Raw genomic sequence first — 21411 nt, forward strand, 5'->3', positions numbered from 1 at the left:
TCTAAATACTTTCTTCCACCTAATGAACAATTATCTCTCCTGTTGTCACTATTCCTTTGAGATGTCTTCTTCTTCTTGGGTGCTTTCTTCTTTAGCTTCTTTCCCATTATTTCTATGGATCTCCTTCAAGCGATCAAGCTTCTGCCAAAGGACCTGCTCTAATACCAATTGTTGGAAATAATACTGAGACGTGGAATTAATCAGTATTATTAAAATCAATAACTTTTTCATTTCATACTCAAATTTATATACACTACTTCAATGAAGGTAACTCGTGTGTACCCACAACTATCTTTAAAGCAACCAACGTATATCAAGCAAACTTATGATTCAAGTAATTCATCATATGTTGATATTTAATCAGTGCATCAGTACTTCATTAACCATATAAAAAGTAACCATGTGCAGTAATAATATAATAAACCATCACACAAGCAACACACATGAACACCAATATTTAAGGTGGAAGCCCAATGTAGGACAAAAACCACCTATTTTTGTCTACTTTTAATATAAGAAAAACTTGTTTACAATCTTGTACTGGTGCAAACTCATACCAATACGCAGGCACCCACATGTAGAAGGCTACAACTTTCTCTCGTTCTCTAGCTTCTACTGGAAGGGAGCTACAACACCTTAGCTCTTGTACTATCCGATCCATTTACTAGTATGTAGGCATCGGCCTATAGAAGGCTCCAACCTTCACTCATTTTCCAACCGCTACTGGAAGGGAGCTCCAACCACTTTCTCTTGTACTAGCCAATCCATTTACTAGTACATAGGCACCGACCTACAGAAGGATCCAACCTTTACCCATTTTCCAACTACTACTGGAAGGGAGCTCCAACCCTTGGCTCTTGTACTAACCGATATGTTTACCAGTACGTAGGCACCGACCTACAGAAGGCTACAAACTTCTCTCTTCCTCCAGGGACCATGTTGCATAAATTTTTAGACTAGATACTCCTCAAACACAACACTACAATCAGAAGGCCTCGTTTCATCAAATTTTCATACTCGACCCATCAGCAACATTGAAGCTCAAAATCAATCACCACTGTAATACAACCAATCATTGAAAACCCATCATCACTAAAGCAAATCACAATCAATTAATCTAAACATTTAGAACACTTACACCAGAACATAGAGCAGAACCTAGAACTCTGCAACAACAATTAGAACCAATTGCAACTTCGAACATCATATTTCATAATGTATACACTACTTTAATGTGCTGAACTAGCATGTATACCCACTTTTAACAAAGTGAACTGGCGTATAGATCTGCAAATTCTAACTTAAAATTGCATAGCTATTCTAGACTTCAGTTATAACCAGATCATAACATTTACAGAATAAAACTTGCATTAGTATTCATATCTAGACTATCCATGATCAAACCACATAATGATAATTCATTTCAGGCCTTATGATCCTGATCCATCATCCATCATCAACCACTTAGGTGAATCCTTAGCTTAGATCAAGCAAAGCATTAGAAACCCATAACCTTCATATTTTATCTAACTCTTCATAAGATATTCAATACTTTCACACCTTAGCCTAATGATCTTCTCCTCCTTAAATAGTTTTAGACCATTCTCAATACCTCAAACCAAAACCACTTAGGACCCAGGGTATTCTTGGGTGGGATCAAATATTCATTACTCCACTCAATATTATGGGCTAATACCATGGTATTGAGCCCTGGTATTGTCTCTTAAATTTCCTTGTTTTCCAACATATAAGCGCTTTTCCTCTTGTGAGAGTGCGTGACATGTATATGCTTTTTTTGTTCTGTGGACATACGTGTACATGCTACTTGGACAAAATGAACCAGTTTATTCCTCTCTTTATTCAATCTCCAGAGTCTGATCTGTAATCCTTTATTTTTAACCTGTTTCATTGTGAACTATCATCTATGTGAGTTTCCATCAAGGACAACACTTGTATCATAATGCCAACAATTTAGTTTTACCAATTTTGATGGGTGTTTTGTCCTTGTTTATTTTTAGCAATCCTGTTGGATATTTTGTCTAATTTGTAGAGAGAAAGATCATAGACTGGAAGTTGGAAGATGTATTAATACTTGCATGTATCATTGGGCCTATCTCAAGTTTCAATTGTTGGCTAGGATACCTTCACCCAAATTTGGATGTTGCCCCACTTTTGTGGGATAACACTATGAAAAGGTAGGAATAAATTGATATGAACAATAAAGAAAAAATGTGTTGTTAGTGTTGAAAGATGGCAACAAGAAATGCTAAAAATAGAAGTTCTAAAAATAGTAGTTTAGGTACCAGTGTTGGATTGGGCAACATGGAATGAAAAATGGAATTGCTAAAAATAGAATTTCTATTTTTAGCAGTTCAGGATGGATTCCTATTTTAGTCAGTCCCTAGACTAAAAATAGGAACTAAAATTTGAATTTGATATCAATAGCAGTTTGGAAATTAATTAATTAATTAATATTGAGTTAATTAGTTAAGGAAAATCAACTTGAAGTTTATGTGAGGACATGCAACAGTTTCTCCATTAATTGAGGAATTTAACCTTCAGTTAAAGAGATAAGGATGAGTTCTAATTTGAGTTGTAATTAGTTGACTTAGTTTAACTTAGTCAAGTCCAGTTAGATTAATTTAATAGTTTGTTAAATTAATGAGAGTTCAGTTAGTTAATGCTTGCATGCATGTAACTATTGTAATTCAGATGACTGAGTATTCACTCATGGATAACTCATGCATGTCAGTTCAGTCAGAGACCCAGTTGAGATCAGATGGAGGGACAGTGTACTATCAATTGCTAGGATATTCCTTGGTGAATATTTCTTGCATGCAGAAGGAATATTATTCCTTATGGATTCTGTAGTTGAACATGAGGTTACAGTGAGTGTGATAAGGCCAATTCACACATGTGATATTATTGGACCCCAATCAAAAATACGCAAGGAAATAGGAGGAATGGAGGGATTGAGAAAGATATATTCTATGTCTATTGAGTCTGTGAGTAGTATTGTTTGAGTGCAGAGGGATCAGGATAGCTTGAGAGCTAGTTCTTTTTGTAACTTGAACAAGATTTCCACTTGTATGACAATACAAAGTTGGGGTTTTAGGCTGGTGCTTTCCCCAGTGATATGTCTTGTGTGTTATGGTTGATTAATTCTCTTTCTCAGTTATATCTGTTCATGCCTGAAGTTGCTCATGTTGAATTAAGCTTCTGCTAGATTGTGTGTAGAAGTAGATCAATTGTTTTCCTTTAGTACATTGCATTACCAAGTGGCCTACAGTGGGAATTTCTATAGTTAGAATTTATTCTCAAAGATATGACGTTATTGAAACTTGCAATATGTTTTGAATTTGAACTTTGATTTAAATCCATAATTGAACATAAATGGTAAATGATAGAGTTTCTGTACAAAGAAATTTCAAATTGTTTGAGATAATTTCATTGGAATATAATGCTATCAAAATTGAAGTACCCCATGTAGAATGTGTGCTAAGGATAAAAGTGAGCAAAGATAAATTAGAAGTAACAATGATAATCTTAGTGTCCCTATGGGATGATTTGAATGTGAAGAGTTTTGGGAGGTGAGATATGTTTCTTACATCTGTGGAAGTGTTAATCAAAGGATAAGTAGCACTATCTATAAAGCTTAGTGAAAATGATATTATTTTATAATGGAAGAGATAATAATAGCTCCAAACCAAGAGATTGTTATTGATAATCTTCTCAACTTGAGAAAGCACATCCGTGATGCATATTGCCTCCTTATATGTCAATGGTGGCTTGGAAGAGATACCTTCAACTTCCTCCTCCGCTTACACTATTGCCTTTATAGTGACCTTGATATTGTCCACCTATGATGAGGATGAATATCTATTATCATGATGTATATGCTTTTATATTTGAAAAATACCTCATATATTTCCAAATGTAGATCACTGAAACTGTGAAACTCATATCTCCACAACTCTTGGCACAAGATAGTAGCATTCCCCACCACCACCCTCCCCCAAGGCACCAATATGTGATTATTAAGCTCTTTCCTTTACCTTTAATTCCAAGAGAGTCATGGTCAATTTCCTCCAACTTCCTTCCTGAAATTATCAAACATGGTCTCGCAGACACACACTCTACAATAATTTTGTTTGTGCATGTTATGTGAAACTTTTGTAAAAAGAAGACTTAAGCAAAGATTACTAACAATCCAACACATTTCTTCCAAGCAAGCTTAGATAATAAAACCCCTAATATAGGAGGGAATGCATTGTTCAAAATCCATGTAGTAGGAAAATCCTCCCCCACTAATATTTCACCATTAGAAATGTAAACCAAAACACCTTAGAAATGCCTCGAAAACTACTAGAAATATTTCCAATGAACATATTTCTTTTTCCAAACTATAAGGGTGTTTCCAATCCCCCTAATTGTTGATTATTCATTTTTTTATAAAAAGAAAGAAAAAATAATAAGAAATAAAACCAATTATAATTTTTAATGATAGGAAAAATACCCTCCAAGTTAGTTAATTTCAAGCATTTTTGCCATCTTGTGTTAATTTATGTACAAATACAACCTACATAACTACCACCATGCTCTACATATGTGTACAAAGAGATACATATCATGGAAAAAGTCAGCCCCTAAGTGTGGAAACGTTTGTAATAAAGCAGGAAAAGAACTTTTTGGATAATTTTAGTGGAACTTAGCCCTAAATTGGAAACTCTTAATGAATATAACACTAAGTTTATTGTTTTCGACTTTTGAGTAACCAAATAATATGTAAGGATAATTTTGGACATTGTAAAATGCAAGGCTATATGGGACTCAACATATAAATGAGATTTTTATTAATTTGTTGACTGTGTTTATCTTTCTAATTTTCTATTATAAAATATATATAGTCTACTTTAGATTATATTCTATTGTTCATTGTCTTTCATTTATTATACTTTTCATTATATATTCTTACATTTTCAGAAGTGGAACTTAGTATTGATGGGAAGAAGCAAGAATTGAAGAAAGAGGAGAACAATGTCTTAACAACATAGTATGAATTCATTTACTAATATACCTATTTCGAAATTCATTAGCCATTAGAAACATAGTCTGAATTCATTTGCTAATGTTCTTGTGTTGAAATTCATATTGTGTTCACACTATGTTGCCATTAGTAACTAATCTTCTTGTGTTGAAATTCATTTGCTAATATTTTATACAATTTTTTATGTACGTTGTTTTAAATTTCTACCATCATATCAATTTCATGAATAAAGGATTGCTTATTGTTGTTAACTATATGAATGTGCAAGAACTACCTCCAAATTGAACTATGAAGGATTTTTTAGAAAAATAGTTTATGGTAGTTCACTTTTTGCATCATATGGTTGGCCAATACAAGAGGATCTGCGACACTTGATCCATCGACTTTGGAAATGTTTATAGTAGGGATTACTATGGTTTTTAATGTTGTGATTATTTCACATCATGGTTATTTTGGGCAAGAAAATGTTTAGGAAGGCTAGACAATACACTGGTGGATAGACCCCTAATCGGGGTGATGAAGTGGGAGAGTATGAGCATGAACACAGATCAGGAGAGAGGAAGGCTAGGAGAGAGGAAGGCTAGGACAGCTACCTACTATCCTCAAGCTAGAACAACTAGACGTGGTGGCATCCTACATGAATGAGGGAATATCAAGGGAGCAAAGTGGCATGATTATGAGAAGAGAGGTTGGCAAGAATGGTGACAGTAGCAGGATGGGATGTAGGGTAGGTGGGAAGGGATACATGAGGGTGGAAAGATTATGGAGAGAGCACAGAATGTAGCAGAGGGAAGATGGGAGTAGGGTAGCACAATCGTTGGGGACAACTGTGGCCAAGCACAAGGGTAAGTTGGGGTATGTTGGGAAGGGGCTATGTCAGGGTAGGCTTGAGGATAGAGATGAGAGGCAGAGAGATGGCCCTAATCAGCTGATTAATAGCAGCCAGAGCATAGGGATTCCTGAGGAGTGTAATCTCAAGACAAAGGGTCGGCCCTGGGAAACTACGGATGAAAATCTTAAGAAGGATAGGATGGTAGATGGTTCAGTCACCACCCTTAGTCCAGGATGGGAGAGAGCCACAACTCTCCAAAGAGACAGGGAGGGCCAGAGTAGGGTGGGAATGCTTAGAAAACGGGATATGCCGGAAGACTGGAAGTTTGAAGATCCTCTAAAGCTAACATTTTCTGTTGATAATTTTAAGCAAGAGTCTGTAAACGAAGATATGGCTCGCCTTGGTAGAGGCTGGGGCCATGGGGGTAGAGGGTGCCATAGCCAGTCAGTTAAAAACTGTCCTACCACTTCAGAAATGGCAGGGCCGAGAAGAGGTAGGAAATCCATTAAGGTGGCGGTCAATGAGGCAGCTCAAGCATACAGAGAAGGGATGGATGCTGATATTCATTAGTTGACCCAGGAGATGGAGGAAAACATCATGGAAGAATACTCTAAGATAGAAATGGAAGAATGGGGGGATATAGTCCCTGACCCAGGGCATACCAGGGGTAGGATGACACTATTCAAACAAACCTTGCACATATACTGGGTCATGAAATGCTTGTTGGCCACAGCCCTAGAACATGTGGTGGGGGAGATGGCAGAAATAGCCCAAGGCATGCCCAACCTAAAAAAGGACATGAGGAATCTGCAAATTATGATGTTTATGTAGGATATTAAGCTGGATGAGATTCAACAACGAATGATGAAGCTATCTCCAACGCCAAGTGACTCTGCTGTTGCACCAACTATCGTGGATTTTGATAAAGATGATAGAAAGGAATAGTTTTTTACCTTCCAGTTTTTACTTGTTTTTTTAGTGGATAGCATTTACTTTTCCTGTTCTTTTATGTTAGTTCGGATCTTGAATAGTATATCTAGATGTGAAGTGTATTTATCTTGGGTTGCAAGACTAGTAAAATTTTGCTACTGGATGGCTTATAACAGACTAAGGTGGCCAACAGACTTGGTTTCCCATGTGGGCAAGTTGAGGCCACCAAGATTTTGTATATGGAACAACTTGCTTCTATAAATAGAAAAATAAGGAACTACTGTAGCTTACAAAAAAAAAATACACTGGTGGATAGATAAACATATTTTTTATAATTTCAATGTCCATTCCATGTCATTCTCTCTTTTTTATTTGATTATATTTTGAATGTTTCCTTCGATTTTGTTTTTTCTTTTAACTATGAAATTGAAAATACTTGGTATCATGTCCATTTAAACAACATCAAAAGCTTGAGGATGAGATTAGTATTACACGATATTAATTGAAATCATTTTCGTTGTTTGTGTTGAAAAAAATCATGACTATTATAAAAGTTTACTTTCGTGTTGTTATTTGAGCACAAGTTTTCTATATACTTGACCAAGTTCATGTGTTAGAGAATGAAATGTTGTTGTGAATAAAATGACAAGGATTAGACATCACACCTTAGACTATTTGTTTTAGCAAGTTATCTACATCCTCATGTTTTTAGCATGTAACTTAGTTGGCATGATTGTTCTTTGACTTTCTGTGAAGGTTAAATGTTAGGTTATTATGCTATTGTTTTCTATGGTGACATTTTATTTTCTTTATTTATATAGGTCATCTGGCCACATAGTGGCCACTATCCTCCAACTCAAGAAAACTTGTTCGAGTTTCTTACTTTTATGCGGAAAAATAGTGTTAAAATTACTGATGTTGAGGTATATGCCGTATAAATATTTTATAGTCTACTTTAGTTTATATTCTACTTTAGTTTATATTCTAGTATTCATCATCTTTCATGTCTTATACTCTGCATTGTATCTTCTTTGTTTTCAGAAGAGAAACTTAGTATTTATGGTAAGAATCAAGAATTGAAGAAAGAGGAGAACAATAACACTGGAGCAACAAATGAAAAAGAGGGAGAGAAAAAAAAATCGATCTAGTGATACTCTTAGAGCCAATATCCTGCATAAGACACACACATACAGATTGATGTTCAAGTCTTCAGAGTTGGTGAATTCACTTGCAATGTCGTGGCAACATAGTGATAGTATTTGGAAGTTGTGAAACAATATTTCAAGTGTAAATTGTAGTCAAACCAATATTAAGTTGGAAACTCATATTGTAATACTTGACATTTTATATAATATAATTTTTGGTTGAAATTATTTACAGTTTCACTTGATATTATTTAGTAATGTAATTAACATATGTAACTTTATGTTTTCATATTAGATGAACATGCACATTGTATGATTTTTTTTTAAATTTAGTCACAAAACCATATTAATTAATTTATGTTGATTAATAGTGAATACATGAAATCACTCTAAAACTACGAAATTAGTAGTTTATATTGATTAATGATGAACACAAATAAAATGAATACACGCGTAATTTAGTCGTTTATAATGATTATTAATGAAAGTAAATGAAATGAATATAAACTACTAAATCAGTTGCTTATACAATGAATATGAAACTACTAGAAAAATATAAATGACTATTACAAATGATAAATTTGTGATTACAAATAACAACTAAATTTTGCATATATATGACTGTTAATAGCTAATTTACAATATCTTATAGCATGACTAAAATTATTTATATTTCTTTAATCATTAATTGGTTTGAAATGATGACCAAAATTTGTATATATATGACTATTGGTAGCTAAGTTACAATGTCTTATAACATGACCATTGTTTTGGTCATATTTCTTTTGTCATTAATTGATTTTCTTGGGTGATCACGTAGTAATATATCTTTTTTTTTATTTGGTCATTAATTGTGGCAACTAATGACTAAATCAATGACTAAATTAATAACAAAATTTATGACTAAATATATTATTAAATGATAAATTGAGACAACCAATTAATGACCAAGCTAAAAATGACTAAAAGTTGATTGTGTTATAAGATACTATAAACTAGTTATTATTGGTCATCGACTAAAAAATAGTCATTTATATGAAAATTTTAGTTGGTTTTTTAGTAACTAATTAGCCATTTGTACTAGTGATAGTCCATCTACTTTCTGTTCAAAGTTTTCTTTATCTATTACTGATGATGATCCTAGAACTACCAGGGAAGAAGTAGATTCAGAGGATGGAAAACTCTGGAAAGAGGCCATGGTTGATGAAATGGCCTCTTTGGAGAAAATTGAGGCTTGGGATCTAGTGGAGTTTCCAACTAGAAGGGAACTCATTGAAATCAAATGGTTTTTTAAGAAGAAGATGAATGCAAAAGGAAAGGTGGAGAAATACAAAGCTTGATTGGTAGAAAAAGGTTACTCCCAGGTACCATGAATTGATTTTGGTGATATTTTTTCTCCTGTTGCCAAGGTAGCTTTTATTAGATTATTTTTATTTGTTGTTGTTGCTTTTAATTTTGATGTGAACAGATGGATGTGAAGGCAACATTTCTTCATAGGGATCTGGATGAAGATATCTACATGAAACAACCTAAAGGATTTGTAGTGAATGATAAGAAATAATTGGTACGTACGTTAAAAAAGTATTTGTATGGGTTAAAATAGTCACCAAGGATGTGATATTATAAATTTGATACATATATATGGGGAGTTGGCTTCACTAGAAGCAAAGTGGATAAATGTGTCTATTTTAAATTAATTGGTGATTGTGTTATTTATTTTTTCTTGTATGGGGATGATATGTTACTGATTGGAAATAACAAAGAAATTATCGAGAATTTGAAGACCCAATTTTCCTCCAAACTCGACATGAAGGATCTTGGTCCTACAAATTATATTTTGGGCATGGAAATTAAACGGGATCAAGAAAGAGGAAGATCTGGTTAAACCAGAGGAATTATGTCAAGAGAATACTACAGAGGTTTAATATGTAGGATAGTAAATTGGTGAAGGTTCCTATCCCTGTAGGTGTAAAGTTATCTACTAAGGAAGACCGTTGGAGAGTAGTGAAGGAGGTAAAATGCTTAATAGGGTAGATACATCAAGTCAAAGGTGGTTTTTAACTGAATGAATTGGTTTCCTTGGTTTTAGAGGCAAGTTGTTCCACTGCCTATATTCATGTTCCAAGTTTAGATATGGTTGAAACAACCCCTTATTTCTTGGATTCGACCCCTGATGGATAACATAGGTGGTTTTCATGTCCATATAATATACTTTTTGATTATTTGTAGAGGTTGGAATTTGGCACAAGTGTTGGATTCACTGAACATTTTGTATCAACAGTTGACAAGGAATAAAACCAGGTTTAACATCTATTTTTGTGGGATTCTTGTGACAGTGAGTTTATGTATTGTTTTTTCTTTGTAATGAGTTTTTTCTGATGTTATATATGTATCCACATCTCTCTCTCTCTTCTAAACTAAATGAATCAAGGTGAATAGACAAAATGCACTAATTTACAGTGCTTTGTCTTGGGAATGCATTTGGTTTTCAATGTTTTCACTGTTTGAAGAGGATTCGTAGTTTCTTGTGCCCTCCTCAACTCTTCAACGGTATTACTCTACCATCTCAATCCTTTGCTAGTACATAAGATCTTGTCTACCCTGCCCCACAGGACATGACTGTATCCTTGAGTTGATTTCCTGGACCCAGTCTGCCTTCTCCAATTGATCCAGCAACCAAAATCTAAAATCAAAACAGAAACCCTAATTTACTATAACTAGCCTAAAATCAGTATTCATTTTAGTCATCTCAAGCCCTAGTTGCCATATTCTAATTGATATTGACAAGGAGAGAGCCCTCTCCGGACTTGGTAGGGCTAACTACTAGGTTAAGTGTGGTTTGATGTTACCCTAGACCTGCCTTCCTTCAACCAGAGGTCAATCTAGGCACTAACAGTATTTACAAGATAACTACACGAGAACAGGATTGGGTGAATCCGACTGTAGATGGAAGGATTTCATGGGAGTGTGAAAGCTCCTACACTTTAGATTCATATGAAGAAGTAGAATGATGGCAGAATCAGCTACACGAAGTAATAATGCTAATTTGCAACATGATGAGTAGATCATTGCATTGCGTGAAAATAGAGGCAAGGGAACTACCGACATATGATGGATTGATAGTGGTGGATGAATTTTTGAGAAAATTTGAAAGCGCGGTACCAAAACAGTAGTGGTTTGATGCACTGAAATGGGCACTGTGCACAACACCTACACAATGGTGGGGTATGCATCAAGGAAATATCGAGGATTGGCACGGATGCAGAAGGATGATGCGCCTACATTTTAGAAAACCCTAGCTCTAAAAGAAAGCCAATCAGTAGGAGTGAAACAACTTGCATGCCCACCTTTCCTGATGGGTACAGACATATTTTGTACAGTTCACAAAAGCGCACACCACCCCCATACTAGAGAATCAAAACACACCACAGTAGTAGGAAAGGCGACGTACGCTACCAGTTATCCACAAAAAAGCATTTGATAGGATTTGAGGAGTACTAAATAAGGTTCACCAGGCGAGACGAACTGAGTGCGACCTGCGTGTGCCAACAGTTCAATGGGCCTATAGGACCATGTGAAAAACCCTGAATGCGAAGACAATTCAAAAGGTGTAGATCAAAGTAGAGACCATAATTTTTGAAAAGAATACAAAAAGGAATCCACATGTAATGGCTCCCACAGTTGTGACATTGCTTGATAACCAAGAAGAAGAAATCACATGTCTACACGAGGTCGAACATATAAGGATTCAGGAAGCCATCTAGCAAGGGAACCTTAGACTTCACGAACTTGAAAAGGACCAGGTACGATTGAGGAAGAAAAGAATTTTGATGGATGTTAAGATCAAGAGGCTAGAAAATGAGATCACGCAAGCATGTGTTGTCGATAAAACAAAGATGAAAAGGCAAGATATAGATGATCATACCACTACATTAGAATATTGTCACTGAGAATTTATGACTTTGCTGGCATGGATACGACTGCACCTCACCAAACACAGTAACCAGGAGAGAACACTACACACAGTAGAACGTGCGGCTCCGGCTATCCCGAAGGAAATTGAGGAATTCCCGTGAACTATGCTGAAATTCGAGTTGAAGTATAGCACAAGGGAGGCGACCACCTGACTAGTCATAGGGAGCAGAGTCTTAGCACTCTAGGTAGTTGAAAGAGAGCGTAGGAATATAAAATAGTCTATTTGGTAGGTGCGCGATGAGGGAGGTGGGCACAAAATCAACATGTAACAAGGTTCACGCCCATGCATGGGGAGCTACGCTACCGTGCGGGTAGGCTGGGAAGTAACTGTTGGTGTCACTATTCATGACAAGATGTCCAATTTAAGGCAAAAGGAAGCTGGCAGTAGGCATTTAAGACACGAATTAAGGGTTAGATTTGGGGCAATCTACCACCAAGAAAGCATTAATGGCTTAGATTGGGGAGAACTATCGAATTTGAATTCAAAAGGTGCTATAAAACTCTAGGGGCTAACCACGAGACAACACTTGTTCATTTGAGGTTTGAGTAGTTGATCAGAGCATAGAGTGTTGAGCGCTGAGAAAGATTTGAGCCCTGAAGTTCACGAACAACCACAGATAGCTGAAACAGGATGACGGCTACTAGGAGAGGTTTGGGCTTGGCAGAAGGAACCACCAACAAGGCCACGCAGAACTCCATGGTACATGATGTTCCGACACTAGGGTCGTGCTGGAAATCTCAAAATCACCTCAGACACCGAGGCCGAAGAAGGATAAGTAGGCAGCGGGACCAGTTCACATGTCCCCAAGGAATCCACGGTTTGGTAAAATCTCAATGGAAGAAATGGTTATCACCATTGAGATAGATGATGAGGAGGAGGACCTACATGCTCTCGTCGATGAGATAGAGGCAACAGAAGACATGGAAGAGGACATCTAGCCAGTGTGCTCTGTAGTGAAATTTCCGAGTACGTCCCTTCATGGAAAAGGAAAACTAAGATACCAAAGGACCTGGATGCCATTAAGAGTGCACTCGAGACCCTGATGCTCCCCGATGGAATTATGTTTGAGGGCTCACACCTGGGCTACATACCCACAATGAAGTTTGAATATTGGGACCTCGCGGATAGTGAAAAGTTCCCACACTTATAGATGGAGAGCCTCATGAAGCAGAGCACGGAGGGGTCAGTCACAACACTAGAGCCGTGGAAATGGCTGCGCGGTGTGGAGAAGGCCAGATTACTTCATCTGATATGGATTCCACACTTTCACCGCGTGCCTATCACTATTTTCATCATTAGGCAGCTGCTTTTCCTAGTGCACAATGGGTACTTATGGCTGGAGGAGCCTATTCCCATCACGACAGATCTCATGCATAGAATTTCTCGGCTACCCTGTGAGGCAAAGGACCCCACAGTGATAGCAAGAAAAATAAGGGTTTTGGCACTCACAGAGGCCATGAAGAAAAAAAACAAACTGGAGAAGAAAAAGAGGTGTTACGCAATCAACAACATTAAATATAAAGGGGTGCGCATAGCCACCTATCTCTTGGCTAGGAAGGTAATGAAAAATGCTGCGGCAATGAGGTACGAGTGCCAGTAGTTGCACTAATGGAAAAATGCATAGAAGCAGTCCAATTCAATTAGGCCGAGTTCCTCTACAAAGAGTTCCTGACTAACTGCAAGGAAGCCCAGGAGCAGGGCAAGACCTTCCACTACGCATGGTTTTTCTTGTCCATTTTACTGGTAACAGGGGAACTGTCAAAGGACAGTTAGTTCCCTAGCATTGAGTAGGACCTACCAGAGGCCGCAAAGTACACATTGCTTTGGGCCTCCAAGGACACAAAGCAGATTTTCAAGACCAAGATCTTCTAGGTGCTCATGGAGGTGAGCATCCGGATGTGGATCAATAGACGGCCGCGCCTGTCCCCCACAATGTACAACATTCTATGAAGCTTTGTAGATTTTAAGGCAGGCATGCATAATGTGTACATAAAGGCATGTAAGGACCTAGCACAACAATGGACCAAGCTCCCCTTCATCGCCATTGATGATGCAATCTTTCCAGTTCTAGAATCATGGCCTCTCGAGTGGCATGCCCCAGATCTGGTGGAGATGGATATAACAACAACATAGAAATAGAAGGATGCAGCCAAGTTGCAGGTGATGGCAAAAGGAACAATGAAAAAGCGGCCGTGGAGGTAAGGGTTGTCCGCGAGATAGCAAGGGAAGTCATGGAATAGGAAAAGGCCATCAAAGAAGTAGCAGCAGTGCAGGAAAAAGGGAACCACAATGTAGGACGAGGAGGGCCAGGACTTTTCTACAGGACAGGAAGCAGAGGACACAGAAGAAGGTGAAGATCCGAGCATAACTTCCACCCAGCTAAAAAGGATGCATGTCACAAAGAGATCAGGTCCGTAGAAAAAGGTCAAGGCATCCAAATTTGCCATTGAACCAATCACTTTAACAGAAGGCCATCTCTATGACATTGGCGAAACGGTTCGCGAGGTCACCAAGGAAGCACTTTAAGAAGCCATGTTGGAGTAGTAGATTGTGTTGGGGGCCCTAAGGGTGCAACTGCAAGAACTACAGGTACATCCCCCAATAGGAAGGAACCATAGCCACCTACGGCGCAACAGGCACATCAACAATAGAGCAGATGCTACGCACAAAGATGGCCAACACCATAGTGCTGCCAGAGGGAGTGCTAACAATAGAGAATAAGGACAACAGAGCTGCGGTGAGTAGGATCAAGGGAATTGGCCTTAATTTGGATGCCCTTCTGCGAGATACATTGTATCAACTATAGGATGGCATCACAGTAGAGCTCCGTGCCAGGAGGGTCGCACGATTTAGGTGATGAGTGAGAAAAAGATCAACATTGAATAGCTCAGCCTACAACATGAAAAGCTAGTGTCACAGAATCAACAAATCGTGAAGACAGTTGATGAATCATGCCGACAAGTCCCAAAGTTTTCCATCACCACATACCTACCAACAAAGATGGGGATCCATTGTCTAGAAAGTGGAGTCTGAAGAACAAGCGAGGAAACAATGTGAGTGTAGCTGGAGTTGAACCTCTAGATTGTTGAGTTGCAACTGAAGGCGCAACCTTCCACTCTTCTATAAGTTAGAGAGAAGCACATTAGCATGATTCAAAAAGGACTAGAAGAAATTAGACGGGCAGTGGAGGACTATACCAGTATGTTGGACCAAGCCTTCAACGTCCTCACATCCTTGCAGGAGGACACCAACATATAGCACCTGGAAACAGAGACGCATGAACTATAGGAGCAGTATGATAATGTCAGGGGAAATGCATAGATAATTGTCCTCACACAATGACTAGAAAGGATGTAGCAAGCAAGGGCACTGAAAGAGCAGGTGGATGCCGCCAGATAGAAACAGGTAGTTCTTAAGGCATGCATCCAGCCATGGATTGATGAGGCCTTCACCATTACGGCCGATATTGAGGGTAAGCTCACACAGATGTAGGGACTATATGTGCTAAGGCAAGTAGATGATCCTCACAAATTAGCATCGGAATAACGCATGCAGCAGGTCCAGCAAACTGCAGAATAGTGCATCGCGGACCTTCGAGAAATACAAGACCAGTTGGAGGGGCTCTGCATCAAGGTCACCGTACCAGCAGAGTGACTCGGTACAAGTGACGATGATTTGTTGGGGGCCTGTTGGGCATGGAATCCCCCCACAGCAAGTTTTGGGGCTCAAAGCCCAATTTTTGGTCTAAGGTTTTGTAAGACTCTGCGAATTGTGGGTGCGGAGCCCGAAGTGTAGGTTAAGTCATAGGGCTATCCACCCTAAAGTATTGTAATATAATGTAAAGTCATGTCAGCCTACCCATGGTCTATGGGCCATGGGATTGTATAAATAAGAGTGAGCCTCTAAGTTGTAAAGATAGCTAGGAAGGAATAGAAAAAAATGTGAATGGTTCGAGCCTAGAGTAGAAGTATAAGTGTATTGGGTTGGATTAATAGGAAGAGGCTAAGCAAGTGAGTGCATAGAGGTCTAGTAGGGTTCGCAGTTGAGTGCACAGACCCCTGCAACTGAGTGCATAGGGCAGTGTCGAGTTTGTAATATGGATTAAAGATTAATAAAGAGAAGTTGATTCCTATTTCTATGTATTTGTTGTGCATTGCCTTCTTTATGTTTATACTGTTTTATTTATCGTGCACACTGATATGTTTGCTGAATGTGATGTAATAATCACTAGTCTTACCTAAACAATTTCAGTAATAGGATAATAACATATTAAATAGCAAGGGACTTGGGTATTATACGGGTTGCACCCCAAGTAGGGCTACGTGGAATAATCATCGCAGATTGTGAAAGGATGACAAGTTCACGTAGCAACGTACGCAAAGGGTCAAACTGCGGACCTCCAAAAGCTCATCAGACATCCCCAGGGTGTGGAAAATTGGTTCTAGCACCCTCCCATACTACTTTAGGTGAGACCTCAATCCACGCTCCGCTTACTGTTGCCGAAAGGGCTAGAAGTACTGGGATTTGCTTGGCTAAATCACCTATAAACTTGGGTCAGGCCAATAGAAGCCAACAAGAAGCCATTGCTGCAACCAACTTGGCTTTCTCAGGTGCTACCAATCAAACATGGAGTACCTCATGGTTGAGAATAGATAGATGGAAAATAACTTATATATTGCAAGGAAATAAGTTGTACAACTTCGAGCAGAGGTCCAAAAATTAACTCCCTTGCAGGCATATATGGAAGAACTCAAGGTAGCCATACTTGGAGAAGTATCGAAATTAGGAGAGACTATGCACAACCTTTATGAGGATCTTGTCACCATGCATAAAGAAGTTGTATGTGTACACAACATGCAGTAGAAGTGAAAGGATACTCCTAAATCCCTCAAAGCCATTCACACAACTATCGTTGTTGTGCATGAGTTGTCAATGTTGCATAAAGGGGCACCTTCAAGGTTGATGAAGAATACAAGACATCATGCTTAGTTGGAGAAATCACAAGTGTGGATTCTCATCCAAAGTAATAAACAACTTAGGTGAATAGGAATAACATGCAATAATACATTGGTGGCTTGTCTAAATCAACACTATGTTTCTCCTGCTGACAAAGGAAATTCATAACGGTTCCAAAGAAATGTAGGTTTTAACCTTGTACAAAAATTACTTGCAAACGAATTCTTAAAACAAAAAATATATAATGGTGAGAAATAAAACAAATACACTGAGATTTTCCCCTAGATTCCGAAACTAGGACTACTAGATTGATTTTTCATTATGTTCCTTTCAATGTCACAATACATATATATATGTTGAAGAATTTATAAACCCCAAACCATTAACCTTGGATTATAGCATAACCATAGTTCCCTTGACCGGATATACAAAATACTTTGGGCAGAAAACCATCATGCCCAAAACCATGTGAAAAATCCATGCACAAAACCATGGGTAATTATGCCCACCATCTTTGGGTCTGTCCCCGATCCTTGGGTCCATACATATGTAGAAAAAAAAACATGGTGTTTCCTTGGACCCTATGTTGGGGGGACTACCGCCCCCTTATAAACCCCCTTGTGACCCCCCTGCTATGCTCGATGCAACTAATAGGGGGGGCGAGCATGCGGCTAGTTGTGGAAAGAATATAACACACACCCAACATTCTCCCACATTTTGTTTTCTTTTCCACATAGGGGGTCACATGAGAGCTTACTCATTGGTCCAATCTTGTAAGTCCCATTATTTCTATACACCAAGAAAACTTCTCAGTGCTCACAGACTTCGTCAATGCATCTATAATATTCTTCACAATGTCCACCTTTACCAGCAACATCTTTTTTTCTTCAACCATATCCATCAAATAATGATACTAAACATCAATGTGATTTGTCTTTGAATGATGACCAACATTCTTTTCCAAGAAAATTTCACTCTATTTGTTATAGTATATCCATATAGCATGTTGTACTAACCCCATACTTGAGCACAATCTCTACAACCAAACTTCTTCCTTTCTTGTATGAATTCCTGCCATGTATTATGCCTGTGTAGCTAAAAGTGCCACTATAGACTTTCTACTTCTCATCCAACTGACTGCTCCTCCAAATAGGCTAAACACATAACCACTTGTAGATCATATCCAATATAGATCTCCAACCTAGTCTGCATAAAAAAATACATGGATGTCCAAAACTCTGTCCAATCTTGGTCTTCCTTGGTAGAACAAACCATAATCACTAATGCCACGTAAATATGTGAAAACCTACTTCACTACTCTCCAACGATCCTTCCCTAGTTTTGACATAAACCTACTCAATACTCCTCCCTCATCGCGCACCTGCCAAATAGACTATTTTATATTCCTACGCTCTCTTTCAACTACCTAGAGTGCTAAGACTCTGCTCCCTATGACTAGTCAGGTGGTCGCCTCCCTTGTGCTATACTTCAACTCGAATTTCAGCATAGTTCACGGGAATTCCTCAATTTCCTTCGGGATAGCCGGAGCCGCACGTTCTACTGTGTGTAGTGTTCTCTCCTGGTTACTGTGTTTGGTGAGGTGCAGTCGTATCCATGCCAGCAAAGTCATAAATTCTCAGTGACAATATTCTAATGTAGTGGTATGATCATCTATATCTTGCCTTTTCATCTTTGTTTTATCGACAACACATGCTTGCGTGATCTCATTTTCTAGCCTCTTGATCTTAACATCCATCAAAATTCTTTTCTTCCTCAATCGTACCTGGTCCTTTTCAAGTTCGTGAAGTCTAAGGTTCCCTTGCTAGATGGCTTCCTGAATCCTTATATGTTCGACCTCGTGTAGACATGTGATTTCTTCTTCTTGGTTATCAAGCAATGTCACAACTGTGGGAGCCATTACATGTGGATTCCTTTTTGTATTCTTTTCAAAAATTATGGTCTCTACTTTGATCTACACCTTTTGAATTGTCTTCGCATTCAGGGTTTTTCACATGGTCCTATAGGCCCATTGAACTGTTGGCACACGCAGGTCGCACTCAGTTCGTCTCGCCTGGTGAACCTTATTTAGTACTCCTCAAATCCTATCAAATGCTTTTTTGTGGATAACTGGTAGCGTATGTCGCCTTTCCTACTACTGTGGTGTGTTTTGATTCTCTAGTATGGGGGTGGTGTGCGCTTTTGTGAACTGTAAAAAATATGTCTGTACCCATCAGGAAAGGTGGGCATGCAAGTTGTTTCACTCCTACTGATTGGCTTTCTTTTAGAGCTAGGGTTTTCTAAAATGTAGGCGCATCATCCTTCTGCATCCGTGCCAATCCTCGAAATTTCCTTGATGCATACCCCACCATTGTGTAGGTGTTGTGCACAGTGCCCATTTCAGTGCATCAAACCACTACTGTTTTGGTACCGCGCTTTCAAATTTTCTCAAAAATTCATCCACCACTATCAATCCATCATATGTCGGTAGTTCCCTTGCCTCTATTTTCACGCAATGCAATGATCTACTCATCATGTTGCAAATTAGCATTATTACTTCGTGTAGCTGATTCTGCCATCATTCTACTTCTTCATATGAATCTAAAGTGTAGGAGCTTTCACACTCCCATGAAATCCTTCCATCTACAGTCGGATTCACCCAATCCTGTTCTCGTGTAGTTATCTTGTAAATACTGTTAGTGCCTAGATTGACCTCTGGTTGAAGGAAGGCAGGTCTAGGGTAACATCAAACCACACTTAACCTAGTAGTTAGCCCTACCAAGTCCGGAGAGGGCTCTCTCCTTGTCAATATCAATTAGAATATGGCAACTAGGGCTTGAGATGACTAAAATGAATACTGATTTTAGGCTAGTTATAGTAAATTAGGGTTTCTGTTTTGATTTTAGATTTTGGTTGCTGGATCAATTGGAGAAGGCAGACTGGGTCCAGGAAATCAACTCAAGGATACAGTCATGTCCTGTGGGGCAGGGTAGACAAGATCTTATGTACTAGCAAAGGATTGAGATGGTAGAGTAATACCGTTGAAGAGTTGAGGAGGGCACAAGAAACTACGAATCCTCTTCAAACAGTGAAAACATTGAAAACCAAATGCATTCCCAAGACAAAGCACTGTAAATTAGTGCATTTTGTCTATTCACCTTGATTCATTTAGTTTAGAAGAGAGAGAGAGATGTGGATACATATATAACATCAGAAAAAACTCATTACAAAGAAAAAACAATACATAAACTCACTGTCACAAGAATCCCACAAAAATAGATGTTAAACCTGGTTTTATTCCTTGCCAACTGCTGATACAAAATGTTCAGTGAATCCAACACTTGTGCCAAATTCCAACCTCTACAAATAATCAAAAAGTATATTATATGGACATGAAAACCACCTATGTTATCCATCAGGGGTCGAATCCAAGAAATAAGGGGTTGTTTCAACCATATCTAAACTTGGAACATGAATATAGGCAGTGGAACAACTTGCCTCTAAAACCAAGGAAACCAATTCATTCAGTTAAAAACCACCTTTGACTTGATGTATCTACCCTATTAAGCATTTTACATCCATAATTACATCAAATTACATCATTTACCATGGTAAATTCACCAAGAGAGCAAGAAAATGTCAACTGTAGAGAAAACTAGACGAAATTTGGAAAATCCTATGCATAGCACTTTTTCTAGGCCAATTTTGGAAGGCTTTATGGAGTCCAAATCAGGTACAGAATAGCTTGTTGGAAATTTTGATGTGTCTATGTTCTGGAACAACTTCAATTTCTGAATTTGGAGTCCATTTGCCCCTCCAAAAATTGATTCTCCCAAGACTGGTCAAAATTTGCAAAATGGGGCTGCCTAAATGCAAAGTGTTGTTGAAATCAAGTGTTAAAGGTCTTACTCAACTCCAAATTGAGCTCATGATAGCTCATTGGAAAGATATTTGTGTCTAGTTATCATTTCACTCATCAAGAAAGTCATTTGGCTAACTAGGCTAGTAGAAATCTTGATTTTATCAAGGTCACTCAAGAGGTGCAGCAATCCTACTGAGGCAACTGTATTTTTTACATTTCTCTAAAACCATGAGACCTGTGTAAAAAGTGAAGGAAATTTTTATTCCCTGGCCTATTTTAGACAAAAGCCTCTCTCACTTTTTCCAAATTCATTTTTTCTTGCTCAGAAACATCATTTGAGTAAAACCTATCCCAATGTGTGGAACAAGGGTTTTGTAGAAATGAAGGGAAATGAAGGGGATAAGGGGCTTCTAAATTCTTGAGAAAAATTTTGGAAGTAGGTAGGGATGTTATAAAATAGGGGAAAGTGTAATTTCAAAGATTGAGTGAGGGGAAGGGGTCCAAAAGGAAAAAACACAGGACTAGCCTAGAAAATTGTCAAATTGTAGCAAGAAACTAGGGTTTGTGGGAAAATGAGGAATTTGAAGGATATCAATGATGGAAAGTGTTTAATAAGGTACATTAAGGATATGGGAAGGTGTATGAAAATTAGGATGCAATATCTTC

The sequence above is a fragment of the Pinus tabuliformis genome, chromosome 8, assembly GCF_031772625.1.
Source record: "Pinus tabuliformis cultivar Carrire ecotype Pingquan chromosome 8, CPIR1, whole genome shotgun sequence".
Lineage (NCBI taxonomy): Eukaryota > Viridiplantae > Streptophyta > Pinopsida > Pinales > Pinaceae > Pinus > Pinus tabuliformis.